This window comes from Sceloporus undulatus, chromosome 1, assembly GCF_019175285.1.
Source record: "Sceloporus undulatus isolate JIND9_A2432 ecotype Alabama chromosome 1, SceUnd_v1.1, whole genome shotgun sequence".
Classification (NCBI taxonomy): Eukaryota; Metazoa; Chordata; class Lepidosauria; order Squamata; family Phrynosomatidae; genus Sceloporus; species Sceloporus undulatus.
Genome location: NC_056522.1, coordinates 138,825,124 through 138,835,720, shown reverse-complemented (window position 1 = coordinate 138,835,720; position 10,597 = coordinate 138,825,124).

The window sequence follows — 10,597 nt, the reverse complement described above, 5'->3', positions numbered from 1 at the left end:
AGTATTTAAAAAAAATGAATTTCTAGAAAATGGGTACCTCTTTCTCCATATTGGTATAACTTTGGATTTTCAATTACCCATAATGAGTTATTAAATAATAAATAGAAGTTACTAAATAAACCCCCCCCCCCCCACAAACATAACAAGAAAACTATTATAAGTTCACCTTAGGGTTGGCATGAGTTGGAAATGACTTGAAGGCACTCCAAAAAATATGTAGGAGTCAGTGTGATGTAGCGGTTTGGCTGTTGGGCTACAACTCTGGAGACTAGGGTTCAAATCCCTGCTTGATCATGGAAGGCCACTGTGTAACCTTGGGGAAATGATCTCTCTCAGCCTCAGAAGAAGACAATGATGAACCCACTCTGAACAACTCTTATCTAGAAAATCCTATGATAGGTTAATCTTAGAATTGCCATAAGTTAGAAATTACTTGAAGACACAGAACAATTATGGGAGTTGAAAATAGGGAAAGGGCTATCTGGTAGTCCATCCTAACACTCAGGGTTGGAAGGCCAGATCACAATGAGTTCTAATGGACAGAAGGATGCATTGTATTTTTAAAGCAGATATTCCAGTTTCACCAAATCATTATCAGACATACCACAAACAACAACTATTACTACAACAACAACACATTAAAAACCATCACAACAACACATATCATGCTTTGCTGCTTGCTTGTACCTTATATCAGTGGTCACTTCTGCAGAGGAGTCAATAGTTCTGTTGTTGCTGCTGGTATGTGCCTTCAAGTGAACTCTGACTTACAGCGAACTTCTCCTAGGGTTTTCTTAGAAAGATTTATCGGGAGGAGGCTTGCCATTGCCTTTGTCCAAGGCTGTGAGAGCAGAATTTGCCTAAGATCCTCAAGTGATTTTCTGTGGGTAAGCAGGGCTTCCAACTCTGATCTTCCAAAGTCTAGTCCAACACTCAACCCACCACACCACATTGGCCCCCTTAGTGCTTATCTACTATAGAACAAAGATGCATTTATGAATTCATTAACTAAATGATAATCAGATGGCTTGTGCACTGATGTAAATCCCACACACACCAGTGCATGGTCCATTACTGCCTCATCAAATAATAGAACCATAGAATGTTAAGGCTGGAAGGAGCCAGAAGGACCATCAAGTCCAGCAGCAACTAAAGAACTCCTGAAATATCCACCCAGCTTCTGCTTAAAGGAAAAATGTCCCTTCACCCCAACAGTCTATTCCACTGGCAAACAGTTCTTACATAAAGACGTAATTCCTAATGTTTAGGTGGGGCCTCTTTTTTTGTAAATCAAATTAATTGTTTTGTGTTTTAGGCGGGGTACAGACCACCAGAAAGAGGCGGCCAACAGCTGCCTCTCTTTTTCACGTAGCTGCGCCGCAGCAACCCAATTTCGCTGTGTGGTTGCGCGGAAAAAGAAACACTGGTGCTTTCTGCACCGGCATTTGGAACGTCCGGAGGACGTCCTATTTTAAAAAAGGGGCGTCTCTTATAGACGCCCCTGTGCCTAATACGGACTCCGTCCGTACAAGATGGAGCCGGCCCTTCTACATGGCCGGTGCCATCTTTGCGTATCGGACGCTGAGCGTCCGTACGCGTTGCGTCCTTTGTGACGTAGCGAGTGCGCCCCTGGCGCCTCGCTACGTCACAAACGCGACGGAAAAAGAAGCTCCATTTTGGAGCTTCTTTTTCGGTCCGCGCGGGAGTCGCGCCGTCTGAAGGCTCCGGCTCCCCCGCGGACCTACCGGCGGCGGCGGCAGAGCGCCGCAAAGTGGCGGTATGTACCCCGCCACTGAAAAGTGGCTCCTTTTGTGCCTTCGCCAACTGCTGGCGGCGGCGGGAATACATTGCTGCTGCACGGCTCCATCTGGACCCACAGCTATGGCATCATGGCAACGTGCTAGCATTGGGGGTTGTGTGCACATGCCCCCCTGAGGCAACCCTAGCACGTCGCCATGATGCCGCAAAGGGCTCGTCTGTACAGGGCCTCTGTCTCTTGAGCAGTAGAAAACAAGCTTCCTCCATCTTCTTCATGACATCCCTTCAAATATTTAAAGATAGTTATCATGTCACCTCTTAATTTTCTCCTCTCCAAGCTAAACATATCCAGTTCCCACTCTGCACAAGGCTTGGCTTGCAGACCTCTGAACAGAACAGAATGGCACTAGTGCATTCCTCAGTGTGGACACTATGCTTCTATTGATGCAGCCTAGAATTCCATTGGCATTTTTGGCTGCCACAGCACACTGTTGCCTCATGTTTAGCTTGTTATCTATTAAGATTCCTAGCTCCTTTTCATTTGTCCTGCTTTCAAGCCAGATGTCACCTATCTTATATTTGTGCATTTCATTTCTCTTGCCTTGATACAGTACGTTACATTTATCCCTGCTGAAATTTATTTTGTTTGTTTTGGCTCAGTGCTCCAATCTGTCAAGGTCATTTTGAATTTTGATCCTGTCCTCTTAGGTGTTCACATCCCCACCATCATCACCAGTCTAGTGTTGTGCTGTCAAAATTGCTATCTCCTCATAATGAGAGTTTCTTGTTTTCACTAAGATTGCTTTTTCATCATAGGATCTAGATAGGCCAAAATCAGGAGCCAGCGTGGGGTGGTGGATTGAACGTTGGACTATGACTCTGGAGACTAGGGTTTGAGAAGGCACAGCCATGTAAACCCACTCTAAGCCCCAGAGGATGGCAATGGGAAACCCCCCTCTGAAGGAACTTTAAAAAAAAAAACCCAAAAACCCATGATTGGTTCACCTTAGGGTCACCAAAAGTCATAAACAACTTGGAGGCATACAACAACAACAACAACAGGCCTAAGTAAAAAACAAGAGCACCAAGCATATTTACAAAAATGTGATAAGCCGTTACCTGCCCATATACGAAGGTGAAAAGGAGCACGTTCTAGTCAAAAGAAAGGTGTTTTAATATAGTGTGGGCAGTTTAGTTTCAATCTGAGTTCTAATAAACACTTAATAAACTAATTTTCCATCTATTTCCCCCTGATACCCAATATCAGTTTTCAAATGGCACACACATCTTTTAAACTGCACATTTTGTGTCAAACTGCACACTAAAAGCAAAAACAAAAGGAAGAAAGCTTTCTTAAAGTCTACTGAATGATTTTACAATCCAGGAAAAAGGTTAGGACATCTTGGACACCTGTAGAATGTATTTATGTCTTGTTTCTCTACTTGCTGAGTGTGTTTAATCATCTACCCTGGAATATAATTCCCAGTCCTATACATTTTCTTGACCCATCCACTGGACCACAAGCTGTCTCCTCAAGTATTTCCTACAGTGTGTCAAAGTACCCTAGGGAATTGATAGAGATAACTTTCTCTCTGACTTTCTATTAGAACGTATAAAGATATAGAGGTATGCTGTATTAACTAATTTGTCCTGTTTCTCATACCTTCATTAATTCAGCTGTGCTAACTTGTATTGAAGTCAAAAACACTGGCAGTTGTGAGGGTGTTTTTCTCCACGTTTGATCAGTTTTCTGTAAATGAGCTTGGATGCTTTTGATTTGGAGCTGTAACACTATTCGACTTTTCAAACATCATAGGTTGATGTAATGCTAATGGGTAGGGTTAAATTTCTGCTTGCTGTTGCCTAGAGGTTTACGTGAAAGCTTTATTCTCTGGAGTCCAACAAAGGAATCACCTCTGTAGGGAGGAATGCTTTAATCTCTTTACCTCTTTTGAAATAAGAACTTGCCTGGGGACATACTGACTCATACTGATCCCTTTGGCTCTCTAGCATCAGCGCATTTGGAAATGCTTCTGGCAGCAGGTTCCTGGTGGAGGGCAAGAAAGCTGTGGACACCTCAAAGGTTTTACAGACATTGTGGATCCTCCACAGGGATCTGGCCTGATTTGAAGTCACAAGGTCTGGTCTTTCAAAAAGGTGTGTGTGTGTGTGTGTGTGAATATGCAAAGGCCATGTTCATATTTGCCATCTTGCATTACTGTAGTAGTAACTGATTTGACTCTATTAAGTGTGCATGGAGTTGTAAGGGAGGAAAAACACCCTGAGATGTTCTTGTGATGAGCTAGGAAAGGGATGATCTTAAACTCTTTGGAAAGATCATGGGTAAAACTTCATGATTTGTCCATTCTGTTAAACAAGCATTTCCTAAGGCTGTCCAGTGTCCAGCTTTGCCCCAGGCCTATGTCAGAAACGTCAGTGTCTCTAAGCTGATGATATAATAATGATCCCATGGGAAGCATCATCTCCTCAGATTCCAAGATTGGTAAAGAGACCAATCACAGACTAGCAAAGGCATATAGTGCATTCGGAAGGCTTCACAAAAGAGTCTGGAGTAACAAACACTTGAGGCAAAGCACAAAAATCAGTGTGTATAGAGCCATTGTACTGTCTATTCTCCTTTATGGGTCTGAAACATGGGTCATCTATCGCCAACACCTATGACTCCTCAAATGCTTTTATCAGCGCTGTTTGCGCACAATTCTAAATATACACTGGACTGACTATGTGACAAATGTTGCTGTCCTTGAGCAAGCAGGGATAACCAGCACTGAGGCCATGCTATTGAGGACGCAGCTGCACTGAGCAGGACACGTTTCTAGGATGAAGGACCATCGCCTCCCAAAAATAGTATTCTACGGTGAACTCACCACGGGTCAGTGTAAGAGGGGCACCCCAAAGAAGAGATACAAGGACTCCCTGAAACAACACCTCAGGCTTGGCCAAATCGATCACCAACAATGGTCCGCCCTGACCTCACATTGGGAAACATGGAGACGCACTATCCATGATGCTGCAGCCTTTTTTAAAAGCTCACACCAAATCAGTCTCGAAGAGAAACGACAATGCAGAAAGAAGCACAACCCGGAAACATCACCCAAGGAGACTTTCTGCTGTGCTTTCTTCAACTGGACTTGTTTATCTCGGATTGGCCTTTTTAGTCATCAACGTGCTTGTAGAAAGTGCGGGATGAGTCCTTCCTGAATCTTCGTTTGTGAAGTAAAGCCAGAGAGAGATCTTCCTTTAGTCTGATTGAGATGGTTGTACCAGTATCTTTTTTCCAGGGAGCACAACCTGCACTAGAATGACTAAATTCTAGTGGTGCAGTGGTTAAATGCCTGTACTGCAGCCACTCACTCAAAACCACAAGGTTGCGAGTTCAAGACCAGTAAAAGGGCTCAAATGAGTACCCAGATTGTTGGGGGCAATTAGCTTACAGTTGTAAAATGCTTAGACACTGTTAGTTCCATATAAAGCGGTATATAAATGAAACTGTCTGTTAAATAGCTGAGCTCAGGCTCTATCAGGATAATGAATAAAGGTATGAGAATCTCCACTCTCTTCGGCCATACACATCATACTAGCAGTGATCAAGGAGTTTGCAAAAAGGTACAGATAGACAACGATTTTATGTGAAGTCTCTGCATAATAGCTTTTTTGCACAGCCCTGCCATCCAGCAGGAAGCACTACAAACGGGTCTAAGGTGGAGCACTGAATATTGCCTCCCCCATGTAAAAGGTGCATTGTGCTCTTGAAGAGAAACTTTGACAAGAAGAATCCTGAAATGGTGAGAATCTTCACAATTTAGAGCATATTCTGCATAAAATATGCACATGATTGTTTTGGGCAGAAAACTGCATTTTCTGTGCAGGAACATTATTTTGGGCACAAACAATGCTATTTCTTTTGCAGAAAATAGTGCTCTATTTGCAAAACACCTATGTGAGTATGTCCCAAATATTAAATCAGTTTCAAAAACAGTGGTTTTTGAAAACATTCTTGCAGTGACAAGAAAATTGCTAAAATTACTTGTTACTTTCTTTGAGAAGAAACTTAGTGAAGTATTACCTTATTAGAATAGGGCAGGCGTGAAAGAGGAATTGGTACCCAAATGTTGAAGCAAGTCTTAGCACTGGCTCTGTGAATCATTTAAAGTGGCATTCAAACTTTTTATCTTTGGGGTCCCCCTTTATATCTATTAATAAAAATATTTTATTTATATTTTAACATTTTACAAGGAAAAACATGGTTCAAATTAAATAAATTCAATATTTAACTCAATGCATGTGTAAACTTTACAGATAAAAAAAGTTTCAGAGGAGGAGGGATCCTAGCCTCCAGGTCTCACACAACTCTTAGCAATTTTTATGCCCTGGGGTGGTCCGATCCCACAATTTCAGAGCAATGAGTTTGAAACCATATCGGCTTCACTTCAGGCAGGAAAGTGTCTTGGGCCAACACTACAGTTTCTTTGCCTTTAAAAATGCCAAAGGAGCCATAAATGGTATCAATTAAGCAGTGTGAAAGTCACCGACACACTTTTGAATTTTGAGATCAATAAGAACATGGTTCTGAAGCAGCAACGTAAAAACTCAAATGGTTTGGTATGATTTATATGCCTAATTAAAGGATTATAAGAATTCATTAAGAACTTACTTGACTTGTCAGTGTCTTCAACATGCTCATTCTAGGTTAGTTTAAAACATAAAACCACAGCTACAAAAGAAATAGAATGATTGAATCACCTCTTTTGAACATTTTAAGGAAACAGATCCTGGCTTTAATGCATAGCATTTTTGCATGAAATAAAACAAATTAATGATTCATTGGGAATATATATATATATATATATATATATGTATATGTATGTATATATCTCAAAAACTGAACACCCTGGGTAAGTTAGAGGAGCTTTACTTATAAATTTATCTTTTCATGGCACATAGGTGGTTATTAAAGGCAGACAGACATTTGCACATGTGAAAACAACATCACCTAAGGAGTCTTGATTAATTTGATCTTTAAGAATTCCCACATGATAAACCAATCTTATCCATATCAGTAAGCAAAGGGATCTTCTTGCAGCACTTTTGAGACTAACTGTGTGAAAGAAGTTGTAGCATAAGCTTTCAGAGACTTGGTCTGCCCTGGCAGTGATGTTTTGCACCTGAGGATTAGTACAATTGAGAGGTCATTGACATCAATGAAACACTGTGTACTGTGCTTGGAAACTAATGGGTAGCCAGTGAAGGGACTTTAAAATCGGTATTATATGGTCACCCCTACATCTCCCAGTGACTAATCTGGCTGCCATCTTTTGAACTAATTGAAGTTTGTGAGTTAAGCACAAGGGTAACCCTATGTAGAGCACATTGCAGAAATCAGGTTGTGGGGTTACCAGTGTGGGTACCACAGTTTTTAGGTCCCCAGGCTCCAGGAAGGGGCGCAGCTGGAGTATCAGCTGAAGATATATACAGTTCTATTCTAGGATCATGATACCAACATCACTGAAAGTTTCTGTACTGCAAGAACTTTCAAGTTCAGAACTGCAGTCTCCTCTGATGTCCTCGTACCTGGAGGTGACAGGGAAAAAATGTATTATCTAGCTACAATTGTACTGATTTTCAGTTTCAATTGTGTCCCTGTTTTGTTGGGCGGGGGCATCCTTTCAGACACTGCAGTATCATTGCCAGAAGCACTTTCTTTCAGGAACACTACTTTAGTGAGTCATGTGGAAAACAAAGTAAACAGAGATAAGGTGTCATGTAGCAAAAATTTCAAGACTCCCAGTAGTTTGTCAGGTCAAGAGTAGATAGCTCTGTAAATAGTGCTTTTAAGTGTTGCTGGATTTGTTCTGAGGAAGAATCAAAATAAGTCAGGGAAAAAGCAGCTGAATCATGTTTAAAGTAGTTGTGGGGGATAAGTGAGGCCTGTCAACTTCATGAAGTCCCCTGGGCAGGTTTTGCTCACTCCGTGGTTCCCCAGGAACCTTCCTCCCTGCCAAATTGGACACTTTTGCTTAAAAATGCCCCCACACTCCCCACGAGGGATTGCTTTGGAAAGTTTGGGTCTACTCTGGTCCTTATTAGTTCCACAATAAGGAACTAAAAAGTTTGGAATGACCCTGAATTCTTGATGTGCAAAAAAATCTCAGTTGGTCTGCTTTTTCTTGTCAATATGTCTTGAGTGTTGAATTTTTTTTTCATTGGGGACACTGAGATTAACAAATATTCACACCCTTACAATTTTTAACAAATATTGCAAACACAGTTATAAACTTTGCAAGGACTTTAAAATAGGCATTTTAAATAAATAAATAAATAAATCCAAAAATGTGTGTGGATGGTTGTGTCCTAAACCTTTTCTCTCTCTCTCTGTCCCTCTCCTCTAAAATCAGTGTACTGACAAGATGTGTACCCTAAGCTTGCAGGGATAGTATAAAGAAAGCTAAAGCTCAAAATGAGCTGAAACAAGGAACAACAAAAAGGGTTTTTTCCCCCAAATGTGTTTGAAACAAGAAGGAATTACGAAGGACATGGTGGGACCACTGCTCACCATGGATGGTAAAATGCTAACAGATCACAATATAAAAGGCAGAACTGTTCAGTCCCTATTTTGCTAAAGTTATTTCCCCCCCCAAAAAGAAGATTGTGTGCTATTGTACAGCAGCAGAGACTTCAGCAAGTATCCAGGTTGCATATCAATATTGCTAAATAGTTAATCGGGAGTCACCTTAAATGAGTTCAAACCTGCAGTGCCAGATGAACTGCTTCACAGAGTATTAAAGTAACCTGCTAATGTAACAACCGTACTCCTAGCAATCACTTTTAGGAATATTGGAGAACTGGTGAGGTACTAGAGTACAAGAGATAAGAAAACATTGGCCCGTTACAGACCGCCCAAAAAGGGCAGTCTTGGGCCGCTGCCGGTTGCCGCGCGGGGAAGCCGCTGCAGCCAAACCGCGCGACTCCCCCGCACTGTAAAAAGGAGCACGAAAATCGCGCTCCTTCCGGCAACCTGGAAGAGACGTCGCAAGAGACGTCTGACATCAGTACTAGGAAAGATTCTGGAGCAGATCATTAAACAGAGAGTCTGTGAACATCTAGAAGGCAATGCCATAATCACAAAAAGTCAACATGGGTTTCAGAGAAACAAGTCATGCCAGACAAACCTAATCTCTTTCTTTGATAAAATTACCAGCTTGGTAGATGAAGGGAATGCTGTGGATATAGTATATCTTGATTTCACTAAGGCCTTTGACAAGGTTCCCCATGACATTCTTGTGAACAAGCTTGTAAAATGTGGGCTAGACAAAGGAACTGTTACATGGATCTGTAATTGGTTGACCAGCCGAACCCAAAGGGTGGTCAACAATGGCTCCTTTTCATCCTGGAGAGAAGTGACCAGTGGGGTCCCACAGGGCTCTGTCCTGGGCCCGGTGCTATTCAATATCTTTATCAATGACCTGGATGACAGAATTGGGAGCATACTTATCAAATTTGCAGATGACACCAAATTAGGGGGAATAGCTAATACCCCAGAGGACAGGATCAAGATTCAAAATGACCTGAATAGACTAGAAAGCTGGGCCAAAGCTAACAAAATGAAATTCAACACGGAGAAATGTAAGGTATTGCACTTAGGGCGGAAAAATAAAATGCACAGATATAGGATGGGTGACACCTGGCTGAATGAAACTACGTGTGAAAGGGATCTAGGAGTCCAAGTAGACCACAAGTTGAACATGAGTGAACAGTGTGATGCGGCAGCTAAAAAGGCCAATGCTATTTTAGGCTGCATCAATAGAAGTATAGTGTCTAGATCAAGAGAAGTAATAGTGCCACTGTATTCTGCTCTGGTCAGGCCCCACCTAGAATATTGTGTCCAGTTCTGGGCACCACAATTCAGAAAGGACATTGAGAAACTGGAGCGTGTCCAAAGGAGGGCGACAAAAATGGTGAAGGGTCTGGAAACCATGCCCTATGAGGAACGACTTAGGGAGCTGGGGATGTTTAGCCTGGAGAAAAGAAGGTTAAGAGGCGATATGATAGCCCTGTTTAAATATTTGAAAGGATGTCATGTTGAAGAGGGAGCAAGCTTGTTTTCTGCTGCTCCAGAGAACAGGACCCGGAACAATGGATGCAAGCTCCAGGAAAAGAGATTCCACCTGAACATTAGGAGGAACTTCCTGACAGTAAGGGCTGTTCGACAGTGGAATGCACTTCCTCGGAAGGTGATAGAGTCTCCTTCCTTGGAGGTCTTTAAACAGAGGCTGGATGGCCATCTGTCAGGGATGCTTTGATTTGGATTTCCTGCATGGCAGGGGGTTGGACTGGATGGCCCTAGTGGTCTCTTCCAACTCTACGATTCTATGATTCTATGATTCTAAGTGCCAAAGCGCGCACTCGCAACGTCTCTTCCGGGTTTAGACGTCCGGACGCTCCGCGTCCGTTACGTCAAAATGGCCACGCCCGTCTGTATAGGGCACTGCCATCTTGCCGTACAGAATATGCGCGAGGGGCAAGGCGCGTCTGGAAGCGCCGCCCCTCGCACGTATTCCTGGCGCAACAACGGCGCCGCTTAGGCCTGTCTGTAAGGCGCCATTGTCCCTCTTTTCAAAATGGTAAAGGTGCCTCCTAAAGTGGTATTTTGTGCATTGAGGCTCCAACCCCCTGTAGTCAGGGTTTATTATACGTTTTAATGTACAGACATTAATTCTTTTGACAAAAAGTTTGGCAATGAAATTGGGCCCTTACCTATCAGAATACTTTGCAAAGAGGGAGTAGTTCAGTACAATGTTTTTGAAAACTGTTCATTGTC